The sequence below is a fragment of the Chelonia mydas genome, chromosome 14 (genome assembly GCF_015237465.2).
Source record: "Chelonia mydas isolate rCheMyd1 chromosome 14, rCheMyd1.pri.v2, whole genome shotgun sequence".
NCBI classification, from domain to species: domain Eukaryota; kingdom Metazoa; phylum Chordata; order Testudines; family Cheloniidae; genus Chelonia; species Chelonia mydas.
The window spans coordinates 10,281,427-10,300,916 of NC_051254.2; the positions used below are offsets into that span (position 1 = coordinate 10,281,427).

The following is a 19,490-nucleotide window of genomic DNA, read 5'->3' on the forward strand; positions in this document are numbered from 1 at the left end:
TTAACCTTTAATGGAGTATAAATGATGTCCTGAAAGAACTGCTTATGTAGCTATATTTATGATCTAGAAAATTGCAAATATTTACAAGATTATAGGTGTTAATGGTCTGTCAAAAATGTTTGTATATTGTACATACATTAAAGCCCAGTTTAAGACCACCCTGGTATAAAGACCACCGCCTTTCTAGTCCCATATAGGATTTCACTTTGATTCCATATATGCTGATCCCGAACATAGACCAAGACCATTTTATACAAGGAACTTGCTCTACAGATTTCATTTATTTTAAAGCTAGTGCCCAGATAGTCTGCGTGAGCTGTCTACTCAATGATTCTGTCTGTAAAATTAATCTTGACTAAACAGATCTGATCTGTTATATTGCATAGCTTGCGGCACACTCTGAAAAGAAAGGAGAGTTGGGAAGACTATTCAGGAACAGAGGCACTTGCCTGGGAAACTGAACAGAACTCTGTTGCAATATAGCATTTGGTCTCCCCAACCCCAGCATCCGACCATGTCTCTGCCTCAGTTTCCCCACTCATGTAAACCAGCAGGCCAACTCACCAGCCACCTTCAGCAATGAATCTTTCCTCAGTAATGCTATTTCCTTCCCTTTTCCCAGGGATGCATTTATCATTCAAACACAAACACATTTCAACATGAATAAAACCAGGTAAACCTGGTCCTGCTGCTTGGGCTTTGGCTTACAGAGGTCATTCATCTAGCTGGTATGGCAAGACCCATTCCAGGTCCTTTTCCTGATCCAGAGTCTCCCACCTCCCTGCAGCTCTCTTGATGGAGCTGCAGGTTGGTCTTTTATCTCACTGCCCAGAGGGCAGCTAGTTAGTCATGGGTGAGGCTATGCCCAACTCTCTTGAAGGGGCCGTCCCACTCTGTGATGCAATAAAACTGAAACAGTCACAGTTACATCTCCTGGTGCACATTAACTTCCATTGGCTGGGCTCTCCTGCCTGTACAGAGCTGTCCTTTGATCCTTATTGTGCCCTGAAACCATTTTGTTCTGGGCTCTCTAAGTGTCCAGCAGCTTACCCAATAAAAGGGGCATGTCTCCCAATCGCACTGAAGGGCCCATACATCTCTCCAGACCCTTACTAAGGGCTCAGTCCAATGCCCATTGAAGACAATGGAAAAACTCCCATTAACTTCGAAGGCAACTGTACCAGGCCCAGTATACAGCTGTGATACTGTTAGTCACCTGAACATAAAGCAAACCTATTCTTCTCAGCAGCAATGTTCATTTAAAATTAATCATGATTGGAGCTGGTAGAACAATATATAATTAATTACTTGAGAAATGCCACCTGTCACCATGCAAACTGCTGAGAGATCATAATTTTCTTGAATTTATACTTTATTTGAAATTATCATGTATATTTTCTGCAGATGATTCTCGGATTGCAGCTTGAGTAAGAGCTTTTCATATACAAAATTGGAGCTGCTTTAACTAGAGCGCTATTTCACATGGTACATTTCTGTTTCCTCATGAGAGGAGTAAGGATAACTTTTCACACCAGAAATGTGATTCTAACACTCATACTTATAAATTCAAAATTCCCTTTCTGCAAACAGTTTCCAGTAGAAGCAGTTGAAATTTTTCAAAATTTCACGTCAATTAAATGAAAAATTTTTTTTGAATTTCAAAACAAGAAAAAGAAAACGATTGCGGAAAAAAATTATGAATGTTTTCCATATTTTCTACCTGCTCAGTTTTCCAGTAATTGTTTAAACGTGCTGTTTCTGCAAAGATTTCTTTCAGTAAGTTCATTCACTAGAATATTTACAGGAAACAAACAAAATAAAAAAGAAGCACAAATACAATTTAAATGAAATCCAAACCAATATTTGAGGAATAAATATTTGGCATATGTGCCCAGGTTTAGTTACAATGTGTTATTTCTTTGGTGACGTTCCATTCATTCTGCAATATCTTGCTATGTGACTGAATAAAGAAGCAGTTTTTCTTTTGGGTAAAGAGCCATAGGAAATGGTGAAAGAGCTTGTGCATATTTTCATTAATATCAAACTGTTTCTATTTTGTTTCCATGTCATTTTCATTTTTATACTTAGCGGGTCAGATCCTCAGCTGGTGAGAAGTGGCACAGTTCCATTTTGTTTCAATGAAGCTGCATCACATTTAAACAAGCTAAGGATCTGGCTCTATTTATTGGCGACTTTTTTATTATCCAATAAATTAGTATAAAGGCAATTTATTTTCTAACTTTGAAACAGAACTAGTGTTAATGTAACCATAGAGAAACATTTGAACTGAAATCCTATTGCAAAATGTTAACTTTTAAAAATTTGTACATGGATCTTCAAATAATCTAATTATAATTTTTGCCATAAAGCATGTCAGAGGAATAATAAAAGTTAAGTTTCCCACAAATTATGAAACATTTAATTATCTTTAAAATATAATAAATGCTTGGTTGGTGCTGTGAAATGATGCTATTGAAATTTCAGTAAAGCTGTTATATGGAATGAACTGACTGATCTCAGGTTAGCAGCTAATAAATGGCAGAGGACATAACAAAGCTTACGTATTGGCCCCATTTCACAAGAACAATATTTGTCCTGTTTCTTTGGATTGGTGTAACCAGACAGACTGCCTGATTCACGGTATTTCCTCATTACTACTGCATGAATAGTTTTAATGAGCCCTCTACTGGGCTGATGTTGGTCAGCCAGGATGGCCTTGTGAGAGAGGGAATGGACAGCGATCTGGATTCGATTTTCAGATACACGTAGGTCACCTTCAGGGCTTTGCACACCCAACCAGTAGGTCAGAGACCCCATCCCCTTCCAAACAAATGCAGCAGTAATAGGTCCTGGGAGAGACTGGATTTTTGACAAGTATTTTCCATGATCAGCATGATGTTATAAACCCAGTAGTTCTAAATCCTGGTTATGGAACAACCAAAACCTTCAGATAATCATGGGGCTGATCAAGCAAACTTTGAAATCTATACTCCGGTCCCTCAGTCATGGGAAAAATGTAAAGGCCTGCTGATTGTCTCTTCCCAATATTGAGACTCATGAATTTTCCCCTGGACCAGCAAAGCAGCATGCTCTGCATTCCCTGCTCCCCACCGCTGGTACCAGCATGGGGATACCATGCTGTCATTTGGGGAACCCAGAGAACAGTGAAGAGGTGTGGGCTGGTTAATCTCTTCGGCCAGCCTCTAGAGCTACCTCAGAGAAACTGAATGGAAGCTTTTCCATCAAGTGAACCCTGAGTGGAGGGAAGAGGAAAGCACAACCCTGGGAGATCTGGTCATTTCACTGGGTTTTGGTGTCTGTTTCCTAGCCTTTAAAGGTGATTGCTTACTATTTTCATTTGCTCTAAACCAGTCCTTTCTGGAAGCATGAACGGGTGAGAGATTTTAAAGCCACAACGTCACTGATGTCAGATTAAATTTTATCAGCACGGAAACAGACAATGAAAAATATACAACTCTGCCATTTTCAACTAGGACTGGCTGCCTACCTATTCCTGGCAGCCGTTTTTCTTGTGCTACCCCACAAATGCACTACTACAATCCACTGAAGCAGCAAACAACAATCAGCTCTTCACACACTTCTGCTCTCATTCAAAAACACCTCTGCAACTGTCTCCCCAGGTACCCACTCTCGGGACAAAGTGATCATGCACCCTATTTATAAACATTCCTCCTTTTTGCCCTGGAAATTTGTTATGCAGGGATGGAGTGGCTCAGGTACTATGGGAATGGGAGTGTTATAAGTGCCTATATGGCTAGATAAGGGTGCCTGGCACTGTGTATACACTACAGCCCTTGATGTTGGGCATTTTTTCAGCTCCGGTATATTCATATTTGAAACCCTGACACAGTCCAGCTAAAACTTGCATGCAATTAACCAGACTTGCATAAAGACATATTAATTTAAACACAATGGAAAGAGAACAACCCAACTCTTTAATGTTTTGTTTTTAAATCGTTACTAGGACACATACTGGGTCTATTTTCTTCAAGGCTTTTGTGTAACTCTTCACAAACCTGTTAAGAGGCTCTACATGCATGCAACATAACTGGTCACTGACTTACAGGACAATCTACCCAGTACTTATATCTATTTGTAGAGTGAGGCAGAGGCCATTATTTTCAGAGATGCTAAGCATCTGCATGTCCAGTGGAGATTGATAGGGCCCATGGGAGCTCAGCAGGGCTGAAAAACAGATCCTGAATTACTTCATCTCATTCTCTGCTGTTCTCTCAGACCAGAATCAAAAGTAGAGCAAGTACTCAGCAGAGTAATATGAGGGAACTTGTAAGTGGCTTAGAGATAAGTAATGCCTGAGGTACCATTCCAAAGTCAACATTTACCAGCATAGTGGTATCTGAGATAGGGCAATTACCATATTCCACTCTGTGGTGACTGCTTGCAAACATTGACTTTGAAATGGTAACCTTTATAAGGCTGCAGTTTCTGTCACTGCTGGTGTCTAGTTTTCATGGAGACAAATAATTATATTAAAACAACCAACAACAACAACTTTGCTATGGGCCTCGCCCACATTGTGTGATTCCGCATTCCCATCACAGGCTCGTCTTGCTGGCCTCACTCAGGGTACAGCTACGCTGCAAATAAAGAAAAAACCCACATCAATGAGTCTCAGAGCCCGGGTCAACTGACTCGGGCTCGCCCTATGGGGCGAGAAATAGCAGCCTTGATGTTCCTGCTTGGGCTGGAGTGTGAGTTCTGGAATCAGCAAAGAGGGTCGGTGTCTTCTGCTTATGGCTAGGGCACTGGAAAGAGATGTACGTTCAGTTCCCAGTTCTGCCATAGACTTCCTGGGTGACCTTGGGCAAATCACTTAGTCTCCCTGTGCCTCAGTTCTCCACCTGTAAAATGAGGCTAATTGAAATGGTCATATCTCCCAGGGTTGTGCTTTCCTCTTCCCTCAACTCTTTACCTGTCTTTTCTATTTAGATTGTAAGCTCTTCAGGGCAGGGACTCTCTCTTACTATGTGTACGTTTCATGCCTGGCACAATGGGGCCCTAATCTCAGTTGAGTTTTGCTGTAAAACAGAATTATTATATAGTCGATATTACGGAGTGAAAAATATGTCTCTTTGGCTAAAGGTGCATTAAAAGAAGTTTGGTTGTTCTGTAGGTCATCAAAGTTCTTAAAAATTCGTATGTCAGGTATTGCCATCTGAACCAAATTAGTTTTGTGGAACTAAGATTTCACGGCAAATAAAAATACTATATCACCTTAATAAAAGCATCATGTGCAAGAGGAAAATAAAGGCAAAAAAGATATAATTTTATAGGACTTGCACAGGTCTTCTTACTCTGAACTGAAATTCAAAACTACCAAAAGAAGCAGCCATCAGCAGCCACATAATCAATCTGCTACAAAACTGGTGCTGGTTTCTAACTTATTTGGTACAAAGGCCAGTGGAAAATAATAGGAAAGTTTGCAGGCCCGTAGTAAATAACCCTAATGCTTTGAAATGGAAAGAGCGGGCAGCCTACAGAAAGTGTTTATCAAAGTCATATTGGAAGAAAGAAATGTCACCAAACAGAACATTGCAAGCCAGATGCCTGGAGATGAAATGAGGTCAAAGATGCAATTCTAATTTTCATAACATCCTCCTAAAAACGTACAGGAAACTGCTTGCTGAAGCCCATTATGGTTTGGTTTTCCCCCCCACAAAAAGCAAAATGGATGTACAATGTGGCATTATATTAAATAAAATCAAAATTAGAGATGAAGTGGAGGGGGTGGGGAAATAGTCTGTTCATTCAATAAAACTAAATCCAAAAATCAATATAGAACTATCGCTAAACGTAGCTGCCTGGTTATGTCTAGACTTGTGAGATCAGATTTACATCTTTCCATTTGCACTTGTGTGTTTTGCTGCTGGTTCAGACTGGAATCAGACCTTCCTTTAACCCCTTCATTGCAGGTTTTGGATTTACTGTATGTCATGTAGCCAGTGAGCTTTTCTGAACTCCAGGTTTCCTCCTTTTCACTTGTTTCCTCATTTCAAAGAGATGCCCTTCAGTATAGACCTATAGCTACTTCCAAACACACTTCAGAGTAGCAGCCGTGTTAGTCTGTATTCGCAAAAAGAAAAGGAGTACTTGTGGCAGCTTAGAGACTAACCAATTTATTTGAGCATAAGCTTTCGTGAGCTACAGCTCACTTCATCGATGAAGTGAGCTGTAGCTCACGAAAGCTTATGCTCAAATAAATTGGTTAGTCTCTAAGCTGCCACAAGTACTCCTTTTCTTTTTCCAAACACACTGTTACTGCACGGTGATTTTTGTAAGTCATTTATATCAGAAATGTCAGAAAACAGAACATCTAGATTTCAATGCTACTGTTAGAAGGTAGTTGAAAAATAAGGAGAAAATGTCGGGAAATAGTAATTGTTTTTGCTCCTTTTTTATACTGAAATTTGAAATTTCAATGAAAAAAAATCAACATTTTGAATTTTAATTTTGTTCTTACATGCTCCACAGTTCACTGAAGACGGAGAAAAAAAGAGAAAATTTTGCAAAAAAAATTCTCCACCTTTTTGTCCATCAAAATTTCAAATTTTGAAGTATTTTGAGCAGCTCAAGTTATATTGCTCCTGAACCTCACTGGAACGTTGTATATTGCACTTCATGCTTCACTTCCTTTCTTTAAATCCTCAAACCTGCCCAACTATACCACTAAAAATAACTATATCATACAGGTGGCTGAGTGAAATGATGTCCATTTCCCCACGCTTCTTGAAGTGTCATCACTTCGACTGTACAACCGGTAGCAGGTGTTGCAGCTGCTCATTTCTGTGTTTCCTACTGGGCCTGGGAAATGTGTGGTTCAGAATATTGGCAACGGGTTAGTGAGAATTTCACCTCTACATCAGTCCTGCTTCAAAACCAGAACAGTTAGTGGTGCCCAAATGTCAATACTAATTGATAGCTCTGCAGCAAAGAGTTAATTGTGCTGGCCAAGTTCATGCATGATGTTTATCCATAACAGCACACAGCTGCTGTTGTAACAAGTATTAATTGGTATTGTCAATGGGAGGCTCGTCGGAGAGGACAAGAATGGGACATGGACACTGCATTTTCTTTGCACCCCTAAAGATAAGTTTCTTCAGCTAAAGCTCAGCTGGGAAGTGTGTGGGTGAAGTGTGCACTGCCAACATTACACTTGTTCTGTGGGTAGATAAAGGCCCTGATCCAAAGCCTACTGAAGAAAATAGAAATGTCTTCCCTGGGTTTTGGATCTAGCCCTAAGAAAGGACTTCATTCTCCACGGTGACCAGTTTGGCACTTTTTATGAGCACTATAGCTGTAATCACCCCTGTAGAGAAGACCAGTGTGCCACTTAAGTTCTACATAAACCCTCAGACCAATAAATCTAGGCTGAGATTTTCAGTCATTTACAGGATGTGAGCACCCAGTTCCCACTAGAAATTAATGGGATTTGGGTGTCGAAATCTCCAAGGTGGTTTTGCAAATCTAACCCCTAATTTTCATTCAAAAACCTGTAGAACAGCCAGGATGGGATTTTCTAAAGCACTCAGCACTGACCTCTCTCTTCTCCCCATAAATCAATGGGGAAATCTGTACTGACTCCAGTGGGAGCAGAGTTAGGCCAATGCACAAACCAATAAAACGCATTTAGTTTCCAGGTTTTGCTATGGCAAAACCGTAGAGAAAAGAAAAATGAAAATTTAACAAAATTAGTGGAAACTTTTATTTTAACCTTTTCCCTTTGGTTTCCATCCCTTTCAGTTGCCTCCTGCTGACTTGCAAAAGAACCACAGTATAATTAATTTGCTTTAGTGGACAATAAAATAATGTGGAGAATAGATACGGGAACCACAGCTTTGGCATATTTCAGCTGACATTTTAAGTGGTAATTATTATCTGCCAAGTGTTCGAACAAAAATGTAATTTCTAATGCAAATGAATTCTCAGAAAAGTAGACAATGAGGTTTTAAACAATGAGGGGAAAAATAACAGCGGCATCTGAACATATCCATACTGTTCTTGAAAATACAAAATGTAATCAGTTAATATATTTGCAGCGCATGTAGTATAAACAAATTATGTACACATAGTGGCAACACAATGCAATTTATTTCCATTAGCAAGCAACATAACCTACTATATGTATGAATTACAGAGTCTAATTCAGGGACAAAATAATTCCATAGCTTAAAAGATGAAGTTTGCAATGAAAATTCAATCAAAGCCAGACCCCCAAACTGACATTTTTTCCTATATATTCACCTACATAAGTTGTGTTACTTTGACGAACTGCAATGGGAGACGCATAGCTACATCATCACACAACACTGAAAAAAGGATATTAGATCAATCTACAGATATCTATGATAGAAGGGTGGGGGGTATTTATTCACATGAGTAATCCTATTATCATAATATTTGAGTGTCTCACAATCTTTAATGTATTTATCCTCACAACACCCCTATGAGGTAGGACAGTACTGGTATCTCCATTTTTCAGATGGAGAACTGAGCCACAGAGAGGATAAATGTGTTGCCCAAGGTCACATAGGAAATCTGGCAGAGAAGGGAATTGAATCTGTCTCTCCAAAGGTTTAGGTTAGTGCCCTAACTGTTTCAGAGGAGGGACCTTAAAAGTCCACCCTCCCCTAGCATTAGATTACACCTATATCATGTAAATAGAATTACAGCATTTACCAAGTGCTTAAATGGTTGTTGTTAGATTAATGACTATTTGGAAAGTTTTTGCAAGGTACCAGAGAAGGACAAAGTTTTATTACACTTAAGGCTGAACAGGGTGTCTACTATAAACTCTTTTCACTGTCTGAAAAATTCTTTCTTTGAGTTAAATATAACAGCCTTCAGGTCCTTTTTTTCCTTTCTTCTTTAATAAATTCTTAGTTTGAAGACTCATGCCCTTCTTGGCGTTTGTGGGCTAATGACACAACTGATTGGAATGTTGATGGATGTCAATAAGGTCTAGTCTGGCACTTATGCACAGTAAATGGGCTGAAGATTCCCGTGTTAGAGGGATTGTGAAATAATTCATGTACATACAACAGTGCCAGGGTTTCTCACCACATTGGATACTTCTCTTCCCTCTCCGCTAATATTTGGATGGCTCTTAACCGCAGGCCCATTGTAATATAAGTGGAACCCTCCAACTCAGACTCCCTGACCTGCTTCTCATGTGTAGGAATACTAATGGGATGTTCAGTTGGCAAAGTTTTGTTGTCTGCAGCGGATTGCACAACAACCTAATTGACTTCTTTGAGGTCCAAAAAAACAACCGAAACCCACCCCCTGCCATCTTGAGTGAATAAAAAATAAGCTCCCACAAGAACAAGAACACAACATGCTCAAGATAGATTTTATGCCTTAAACTTAGAAGCTGATATAACACAATCTTTATTTTCTCATAGTTAAAACAACTCACCAAGAAATGTAAGCATCTTTGACAGAGATCATTGTATCTACAAACTTGCCTACCAGAGCTTACTGGCCCACTATCCTTCCTGAATATTTCCGTACACATTTTTGCCTGAATGACAAGTGGGAATGCCAGACTGAACTCACTGCATGTACAGAGTAACCAAAATCTTAGCCAAACCTATCTCTTGGACCAATTTCTTCTTGCCTTGTTATATTTATATTAAATTCTGATTGGAACAGTGTTCTTCACAGATATGAAATGACAAAGCTGTTATAAAACTTGCTAACCTTGCAAGTTTGCCTATTTAAAATGTTTGTGTTGTTGTTCTTGGACCCAGGACAGATGGGACATGCCCCTCTTTCAGGTTTTCCACGCTTGGACGCCATCCACATTGGTACTTAAGAAATAGCTAAAGATACATAATAAGAGGCAGCATAGACTAGTGGCTAGGACACAAGACTGGGAGGTAGGGGGCCTGGAATCTATTCCCAGCCCTGACCTGCTATGTGATCTTGGGTAAGTCACTTGATCTCTCTGTTCCTCTGTTTCCCCTCCCACCCTCGTCTGTCGTCTATTTAGACTGTAAGCTTCCTGGATGGCTCTCTCTCCCTTAACACAACAGGGTCCTGATCTCCATTCAGGCCTCGAGATGCTACTGTAATACAAATAATAATAATTAGAGAATACTTTCTGCCTACAAACATTTCAGACATATTCCTTCCACGCTCATGAATCAAGAGAGTGCACCGTTTATCCATAAAACTCATAATTTATTGCTATCCTAATCCCCTGGGACAAAAAAACATTTATATATAACAAACATGTGAATCATTAATGGGGCCAAAGCATTATTGGCTTGTTTTCTTCATGCAAGCTGTGTAAAACTAATAAAAAGACACAAAATATATTTTCAAGAGCAAATGAAAATATATTACCTTATTTCACTAAAGAGTGCAGTGAAAAATCCTGTGGTATAGTAAGGTCTCTGAGAATTTGTCTGTCTACTATGTTGTGCTACTACTAATTATTTTGCGTTTTTGGTTGTTTTAATAAACAACGGTTTCATATGGTATAAATGTTGTTCCTTTATCTAACAAAGGCTTCAATTTTGACAAGGTCAACCTTCTAAAAGGTCTTTGGGGATGAACTGTTGATTTTTTAGTATTTAATTTTCTCAAACAACTTGAAGCAACCCCCTCTCCCCAAATACGTCCAACAAGATGCAAGAAAAAAGAGAAAATGTGCACAAAGCAATGCGAATAAAAATGCAAGGGCTGAATATAATGAGGCTGATTTCTACAAAACCTGAAGCACAGGAGGAAAAACAAAGAAGGGGAAAACAACAACTTGAAATATTAATTGAACTTTTATTCCATTTGTCAGTGAAGTGACCAAACAAAAATATTCCATTTATTCCCCCATCTAGCCATGCAGAAAGAAATGTAACTGAGGGCCATCACACAGCCATACACGAGCAATATGCCAGCTGTGATCAAACCAGAGAACTTTGTGGTGAACACCTGGCGCAGGTAACAAACTTCCCTGGTTTAAGTTCATACTGTGAATGGAGTCAAGCACATAGGCCCTTATGGCCCTTATCTAGCAATCTACTTAAACACATGCCTAACTTTAAGCACATGACTTCAATGGGGCTACTCAAATGCTTAAAATTAAGCATGTACTTAAGTAGCTTGTTAGATCGGGGTCAGAGTGCTCAGCATTGATTGAGGATTGAGGATTGAGCTCACAGGTTCATAGATTCCAATGGACCACTCTGATCATCTGGTCTGACCTCCTGTATAAACACAGGCCATAGAAACTTCCCCACAATAATATTACAGCATCTCTTTTACATAAACATCCAGTCTTTATTTAAAACTTGTCAGTGATGAAGAACCCAGCACTGATCCTATGGTTAGTTACTCTTAAATTTACACCTCATATTGCACCGCTATGGTTTGTGTTGAATACAGCTAAATCAGTCACCTTAGTGTTTGATACAATGAAATCTAGAGCTTAGTGTATAGCAGCAGTCAAAAATCCCATAAAGGATAAACAGAGGTACTGAAAGTAAAATGGGGAAATTCACATAACATGATTAGACACAGAAACAATGAGGAGTGGGGCCAAACCCGGTGCATAGTTCTGGTTTCCTTAGTATTACAGATATGTACCATAAAAAGCTCCAACATGTTATGCTGTATAAAATTCCCAGAGAAACTGGATATCACACGGACACTTCATTGAAGTACTATATAAAGCAGGGGTGGGTAAACTTTTTGGCCCGAGGGCCACATCTGGGTAGGGAAATTGTATGCAGGGCTATGAATGTAGGGCTGGAGCAGGGGGTTGGGGTGCGGGAGGGGGTGTGGTGTGCAGGAAGGGGCTCAGGGGAGAGGGTTGGGGGTGCAGGGTGTGGCAGAGGTTTGGGGCTCAGGGCAGGGGGTGCAGAGTGCGGGAGGGATTCAGGGTGTGGGCTCCGGCCTGGCACGGCTTACCTCAAGTGGCTCTGGGATGGCAGCAGTGTGTAGTGGGGCTAAGGCAGGCTCCCTGCCTGCCCTGGCCCCGTGCTGCTCCCAGAAGTGGCCAGCATGTCCGGCAGTGGCTCCTGGGGGTGAGTGGGGCAGGCAGCTCCACCACGCGAGGCCCTCGCCTGTGGGTACCGCCCCCGAAGCACCCATTGGCTGCGGTTCCCCGTTCCTGGCCAATGGGAGCTGGCGGGGGCGATGCCTGCAGGCAAGGACAGCGCACGGAGCCCTCCGGCCCCCCGCTCCCCAAAGGCTGCAGGGATGTGGTGCGGGCTGCTTCCAGGAGCAGCGCGGGGCCAAGGCAGGCAGGGACCCTGTCTTAGCCCCACTGTGCCATGGGGCTGGCAATCCCGCGGGCTAGACTGAAAGCCCTGACGGACAGGATCCAGCCCACGGGCCGTAGTTTGCCCTTCCTTGATATAAAGGCACAGCTCTGACTGGAGCAGAGATGCGAGACACTATAAAGCTCTTTTATCTAATGTCAAGTAAAACAAAAGAAGCATAAACAATTTTAGAAAAGTCTATAGCAAGTTCTAAGAGCATTTAGTCTGTATTCCTTATTGCAGAATATAGGGATGAATAAACAATAATGAATTTGCAGAAGGATATATAGCTATTATCTATTGCCATCTCTTCAACAGCCAGTTAGCATCCCAGATTTGACAATACTCTTATTTTAACTAACTGTTAACTGCTGGAGATCTCAAACCATTAAGGCCTTATCTACACAGGAGAAACTGGCTGGTATAGCTTTTCCAGAATAACGGTTTAGCTATAATTTAGCTGTTCCAAAATAACTCCTCCATATGGGCACTTGAAAGGGGAGTAATTAATCTGGAATAAAATCACTTTTATTTCACCATAGAGTGTCCACACGGGGAGTTATTCCAGAATAGCTGTGGTGGTCAATTTCCCCATATACACAAGCCAGTCAATTTCCCTGTATAGACAAGCTATGGTGATCTATTTCCCTGTGTCGATAAGCCCTAGCAGTTACATTAATAAGGGGATTTTCTGTTTAACCAAAAACAAATTTATGACCAAAAATGGTGCAGAAGATACTAGTTTACCCCTACACACTTGAATCATTTATAGTAAAAAGACAACATGCTATCAAATTACCTCTTAGGACAGCAGACTGATTTCTTGCTTTCAGCTTCATTTCTTAGTTGTCTCATTCCAATCATTCAGAATACAAGACATTTATTAACACAGGTGGTAATCCTGATGGCATAAATTAATGCAGACTAAAAACTGACTGGGTTTTTTCTTTTCATAGAAGCATCGACTAGCACAATTATGGAAGACTGCAACATTTTGATAAGTCTGACATCTATGTCATCTGTGTAGAGAAACAGGCTGTTGCTATATCAGGAATACATCTGCACGGGGAAAAGAGACAATACCATATTTCTACAATATCTTTTTTCCAGAAGGCTTCAAAGTGTTCTGACAGCTGCTTGGGTGACAGCCTCACCCCACTCTGGACGCTTTACACTGGGGAATAGGCCAGAGCGGTGTAAAGGAGATCTATAAATTCCATTTCCACCTGGGTGAGGATTTCCCCAGTGCAGGCACTGTGGAAGATGGCTGTAAAGCTGCCCTCCGAGGACCCCCTCACAAGTGCTGGCATAGAAGGTGGGGCTGGGAAGGGTGCGTCAGGGGCAGGGTTGTACCAGGCAGTGCTGTGAAGCTTCTGGGCAGTGTGTTCCCTGTAGGGGACCCAGGCAGGCAGCCATAATTTAGACAGCCCTTCTATTGGACATGAATTAAGGCCACTTTATTTTTGAATGAGAACTCCCATGCAGGGGGTTAATACGCTTTAACGAATGCGGTTTAAATTCACACCTTTGGTTAATTAGGCTTAACTTCCCATGTAGCCAAATCCAAAGCAATACCTGCAGAAAGCAACAACACAGACTGATGTGGGTATCTTCATAAATCTGTGTTCGTTTTCAGACTACGCATCTAACGAGAACTTGGGGTACAAATTATGGATGGCAAGACTATGCCTCCTAAATACGCACAATAGATGCTTTGGTAGTTGGAAAGGGTGCAAAAATCAGCGTCTATTAACTTAAAGCCAGTTTAAAAGTATTTGTGCATTCTAACTATGGCTTAGATCTGACCCCTTCAATCGTTTATGCATTCATCCACAATACAAAAAGAAAAAAAAAGAGAGACACATTAACTTTTCTATACACAGCACATTACGTGTTTAATCACCTATAGCAAGGCTAAATATAAAGGACTTACATCTGAGGTTGCAAAACACACTCCTGCAGTGCTGCATCCTTTTCCTGATGGATGCCTGAAAGCACTGGTTATAACAGACGCCTTAAATTATCCAGAGAAAGCAAAACGGCACTTTGCCTCAGATAACCTGGGCAATCAATACAAACTGTGTTTTTGTTCCAGCTCCAGCATTTTCAGATGCCCCTTTTTGAAAGAGCAGGCAGACATAGGAGCTACACTTTACACAGCATGTACATTTATACAGAGTGACTTACTGCCCTGACAACTCAAGAGACAATTCTGCAGCATGAAATCCAAACGTTTAGGACTACTGTTGTACTAGTATAGACAGACCAGTCTCAGATACCAGGAAATCAGTTTAGTAAAAAAATACAGGGCAAATTCCTGCCTTTTGCAGAACCTGGGAAAAGGTGGTGTTCCCCCCCGCACACACACACACAATGCAAGCAACCAGGTAGCATACCACCTCAATGCACAAAAATACTCCTGATGCACATCCATATCTTTTCAAGATCATATTGGATGTCAAAGGCAGAGCTTGGAACTGAGTCTCCTGCATTCCAGTCCAGTTCCTTAGCCACAAGGCCATCCTTCCTTTCTTATCGTTGGTACGTAGAGCTGGTTGAAATTTGGAATCTCTGTTTGCTAACTGGAACAAAAACCAAAGTTTCCATTTCTGAATCAGAACGAAAATCCCATGGAACTATTTTTTTAAAAAAATTGTTTATGAAAAATTTGTTTTCATGGGAAATTTAGTCACAATCAATACGATTTTGGGGGAAAAAATTAGTTCAATTGAAATGGCATTTTTCCCAGTGGAAAACTCTTATAACAAAAATTTTCTGACCTGATCCATTGGTAAGTTTCACATATCCAGCCTAGAGGCTAAGAGCTGATTGTGGTTGCAGTCTTTCTGGGGGAGGATTGATACAGTTTTTCCACTAAAAGGACCACAGCAGCATAATTTGGGCGCCTGTCAACCTTTCAGATGTCCCTTTACAGAGATTGTTGGTTTGCATAAAAGGAGAACATATGGGTTAGAACTGGACTAAGGGGGCCAGGAACCAGAGCCACAGGTTGGAGCCGGAGTCAGGTTGGGGATGCAGCCTAGGCAGGAGCAAAAGTGATCACAGCTGTGGGCCAAACACTGAGCAGCCAGCAACCTGCTGCTGCTGATCTTAGAAGCAAGCCTGCTGGCTCTCTTCAGCCAGTTGGGTAGCTAAGCCAATTCTACCACAACCTAGCTGAGCCCATCAATCTGCCTGGGGGCTGGCCTGGCTAGTCCTCAGGCTCAGCTGAAAGTGCTCAAGCCTGCCATTTCATCCTTTAAATACTCATCAACCACCTGTCTCCCAATCTAATGCAGAAAGTTTAATTGGCATTGCCATGTTCTGGACTCTGAATATGGGAAATAGAAAGAAGTAAAATGGTATGCTTTTTCAGCATCCTCCCTGGGAACAATCACAGCAGATTTACACAGCTATGAAGAAATGACTTCCTCTTTGCAGCTTGTTACTGGCCTAGCTGGAGAATGCAGTGTCCATACAGAAAAAGTGAAAGATGGGCCAATGCATTTATCTTTAGGATTCCATAATTAGGAATACTTGAAAAGCAATAGGGCTGTTTAGGTCTGAGGTGCCTGGAACATTGCTCCCCGCACAGTTTATTAAGGCAGCAAGCGCTTTTCATCTGCTGAGAAATGAAAGAGTTGGGTGGCATCTTGGGAAAAAAGAATCTTTAATTGGGAGGAGTATTCCTCCAAGAAATGCTGGAACACAAACATGTTTGTGGATTTATTTTATTGGGATAGGGGGAAGGGGTAAACTGCAGCAAAATTATGGTCCTGCGGTGTCTTTCAAATCTATGTTGCTAGGAAACAAACTTAGAATGTTGACTAGTTACCTACCTAGAGAAAGGTCTAATAGAGTTTCAGAAAGTGTGTTCTCCTTCAGCCATGAATGAGTAAAGAAAACTGCCTGTCTGTCTCTATGTCAGGTTTTCAGCCATAAAAAAGGTTTCCATGATTTCCCTGAAAGCTAAGCTATTTATGGCTGCCATATTATTGATAACTGTAAAGACTCTGAGAAGCTTTCTTAGCGAGAGCTGTGGAGCATCAAGACAGCTGCTAGTCACTTGGGCTTAGGTTGTACCTGTGCCAAAACAATGCAATAAGCCCCCTAAATCCACAGCTCTGCTCAGTGAAGATCCTATCCAGATTCTGGGTTTGGTGCAGAATACAGAGTGCAGTGCTGCTCTGCATACATTGTCACCACAAGGGGAGGGAGCAGATATGGACCAAGAATGGGGGGGGGGACCTTGGCTTAATCCCTAATTCCCCCACACTACCTCATTCATCAACAGAAGAAGGGATGCTGTATACTTTGAGGAGCTGCAGCAATCTACTTACTTCCACCTCGGAGCAGGATAGGAGATTATAAACTCTTTGGGGGAAGGGACAGTATTTTTGGTCTGTGTTTGTACAGTGCCTAGCACAATGAAGACTCCATCCCTGATAGGACCCCTTAGGTGCTACTGCAATGCAAATAAATAATAATTCTGAATAATAATTGTGCCTAAGAAGGGATACCTCGGAGGCACATTCAGATTCAGTGACACCAAAATATTTCACAAATTCAAACTAGACCTGAGGAAGAGTTCTATATAAGCTCAAAAGCTTGTCTCGCTCACCAACAGAACTTGGCCCAATAAAAGATATTACCTCACCCACCTTGTCTCACAAATTAATGTCAGTTTTGCCAAATTGTTCATTTGGGGGGCAGAGTGGGAGGGGAAAATGTACAAAAAAGGACAGAAAAATGTCAAAAAAGTTTGACATATTTTAAAAAAAGTTTTGATTTTTCAGTTTGAAATGACATTCACTTCAAAATTTCCTTTAATTTTATTTTAAATCCAAAAATGTTGAAAAATGGTTGAAATCACAACAAGATATTTCACTTTTGTTGAAACGTTTTTTTTAAACTTTTTCATTCGCCAAAAAGTTAGAAATTTTTTGTTTTCAGTCTGACCCAAAATGATTTTTTTCAACTTTTCAAAATGGTCAGTTTACTAAAAAAATATCATTATTTTCCCAGCTCTGCTCAGGGCTGTGTCTAAAGACACAACGTAGCCTTTTACGTGTATGCTCTTAAACAATCAAAGACATTAAACACACACAAGCGGGATGGGAGCAAAGGAACAAATCAGAGGTTACAAATATCATGTTGACCAAAACAATAGCAAAAGGTGAAATTGTTTTCAGCTCATTTTTCCTTACTCTTAAAAGATACAGGTTACAGTGTTACAGCTACACATCAAATGCAATCCCCTTGACTGTGAGAAAATCTTCAAAAGGAGAATCCCCTTAATGATATGGGACATGCAGTTCTTCAGAGAAATGCCAGCTGTCATTTATGCAAATGTTAGATCTCTGAAAGGGTATTCCCTTTGGGGTTGTCTACACAGTGAGTTAGTGTGTGGCAAGCCAGGATATGAATCTACAGCTCACCAGCTTGTGCTACATTAATGTCCCACGTGGGAGGTCCTGAAGTGCGCACTCTGTGACTGTGCTGTAGCAGTGGCCACATGGACATCAGTGAACCACAAGCTGGTGAGCTGTAGATTCACTTCCGGGCTTGCCTTGCATTAACTCGCCATGTAGAATAGCCCTGTTGCATGGATTTCCCTAGGGACACAATCACTGACTGCAAGAGACCTCAGGAAATATCTTATCTGATCTTCCCACCATCACATGCTAATATTGAGTTTTTGAAGTCATATTCATCACCTGGGGTCATGAAGACATTTCCCCTCTATGGTATATCATTACACAATTCAATATACTCCAGGGGAGAGTTCAGGATTAACTAGCGTCAGACAGGACATCAGACTACATAAACCAAATAGTCTGTTCTAGTACAGCAATATGAACAGGCGAGTAGATCTACTTCTGCATCTCGTCTCCAATAGCAGAAAAAGCTGGATACTTCAAAAGCGAACACAGACACTCCCCCTGGGTTTGGCTCTGAACTAGAATCATAAATCACAGAGGCAAGTTGAAATTCAGCATTTTGAAACTGGCACGCCCTGAAACTCAAAGGAGTTCAGATTCAGAAGCCAGCTTTTATCTAGTTGACAGATGGCTTATTTGCTTGAAATATCTTCAGAGGACCTCTACAAAGATTGATGATCTTCAGCGGCTCTCCTGAAGAACTGTACCTCCAGGGTAGTCATTGGCAGCATTGTCGCTAGACTCACATTTTGGTAGGGTTCTCAGCTTCCAAAGCCATGGTTAATTGTAAGGAAGGGAATATGTATAAATAATATAGGTTCAGGAAAGCATCATCCCAAAAATGCATCTCCCACAAAAGGCTGGCAAAAGAGAAAATTCAGATCTGATGGAAGGGGCATCGTGTGCACCATCATTTGTAACTGGTGAAAGAATCCTATGGGATTGAATCAATGCAATCAGCATCCACCAGCAAAGACACACCATGAAAATAATGCAACAGAATGAGGAAAATTCTGGCCATGAAAAATATAGAGATAGCCATCCAATTTGGAAGGAAAAAAATTCCAGCGTTCATGGTCGATGAAGTATAAATACATTGTCAAAATCTATTGCTCAATATATAAAAACACTAAATATTTTAGCTCATTGTCAATTCATTATTAATTCAAGCACTGGATGTTTTGGACTAATGGGCTACAAACAGCCATGAAAAGAACAGAGATGGGAAAATCTGCAAGCGGATGATCTGTAAATAAATATTTGCATCAACGTTCATAAATATTTTGAAGAGCTGAATACTTCCAATTAGCTTCTTTTAATTGGTTCACACAGGGAAACTTGACAGCTGAACTCCACCGGTTAACGAGCTTCTGTACATGGGTACAGAAACACAAGCTGCGAGTGTTTCTTTACAATGTGTTCGTGGGGAACCAAGGGCTTTATGCTATATAGCAGAATGTAAAGGAACAGATGTCCTTGCTTAGATATGCCAGTGCACTGCACAGATTTCCAAGCTTTGCCACTGTTGCTTGCAACTCCTGTCTGCCTGTTGATAATTTTTGTTAGCAGATTGTTGCTCAGACAGGACTCTTAACTTCACTTAAGATGCTGCTTCTTCAGTACAACCAACACGATAGTCCTCTTTGCTCTCCCCCTAACTCAACCTTCATGTGATTGGGCAGCACACACCCTTTTCTCAACCAATCAGTATTAATACAGCCTTTGGATGGGTTTCCCTTACTTA

General features: G+C 40.9%; 1 protein-coding gene across 4 annotated transcripts in view; it reads right to left on the reverse strand.

Annotated features, from left to right (window-relative positions):
- The window catches only part of ANKFN1 (ankyrin repeat and fibronectin type III domain containing 1), a 149,637-nt gene extending 134,129 nt beyond the window's left edge, over positions 1-15,508 (reverse strand). For all 4 annotated transcript variants that reach the window (XM_043528502.1, XM_043528503.1, XM_037914628.2 and 1 more), the window contains exon 1: positions 15,086-15,508. The gene's annotated coding sequence lies outside the window, so the exon portion shown is untranslated. The remainder of the gene's footprint in view (positions 1-15,085) is intronic.
- Between the last annotated feature and the right edge of the window lie 3,982 nt (positions 15,509-19,490).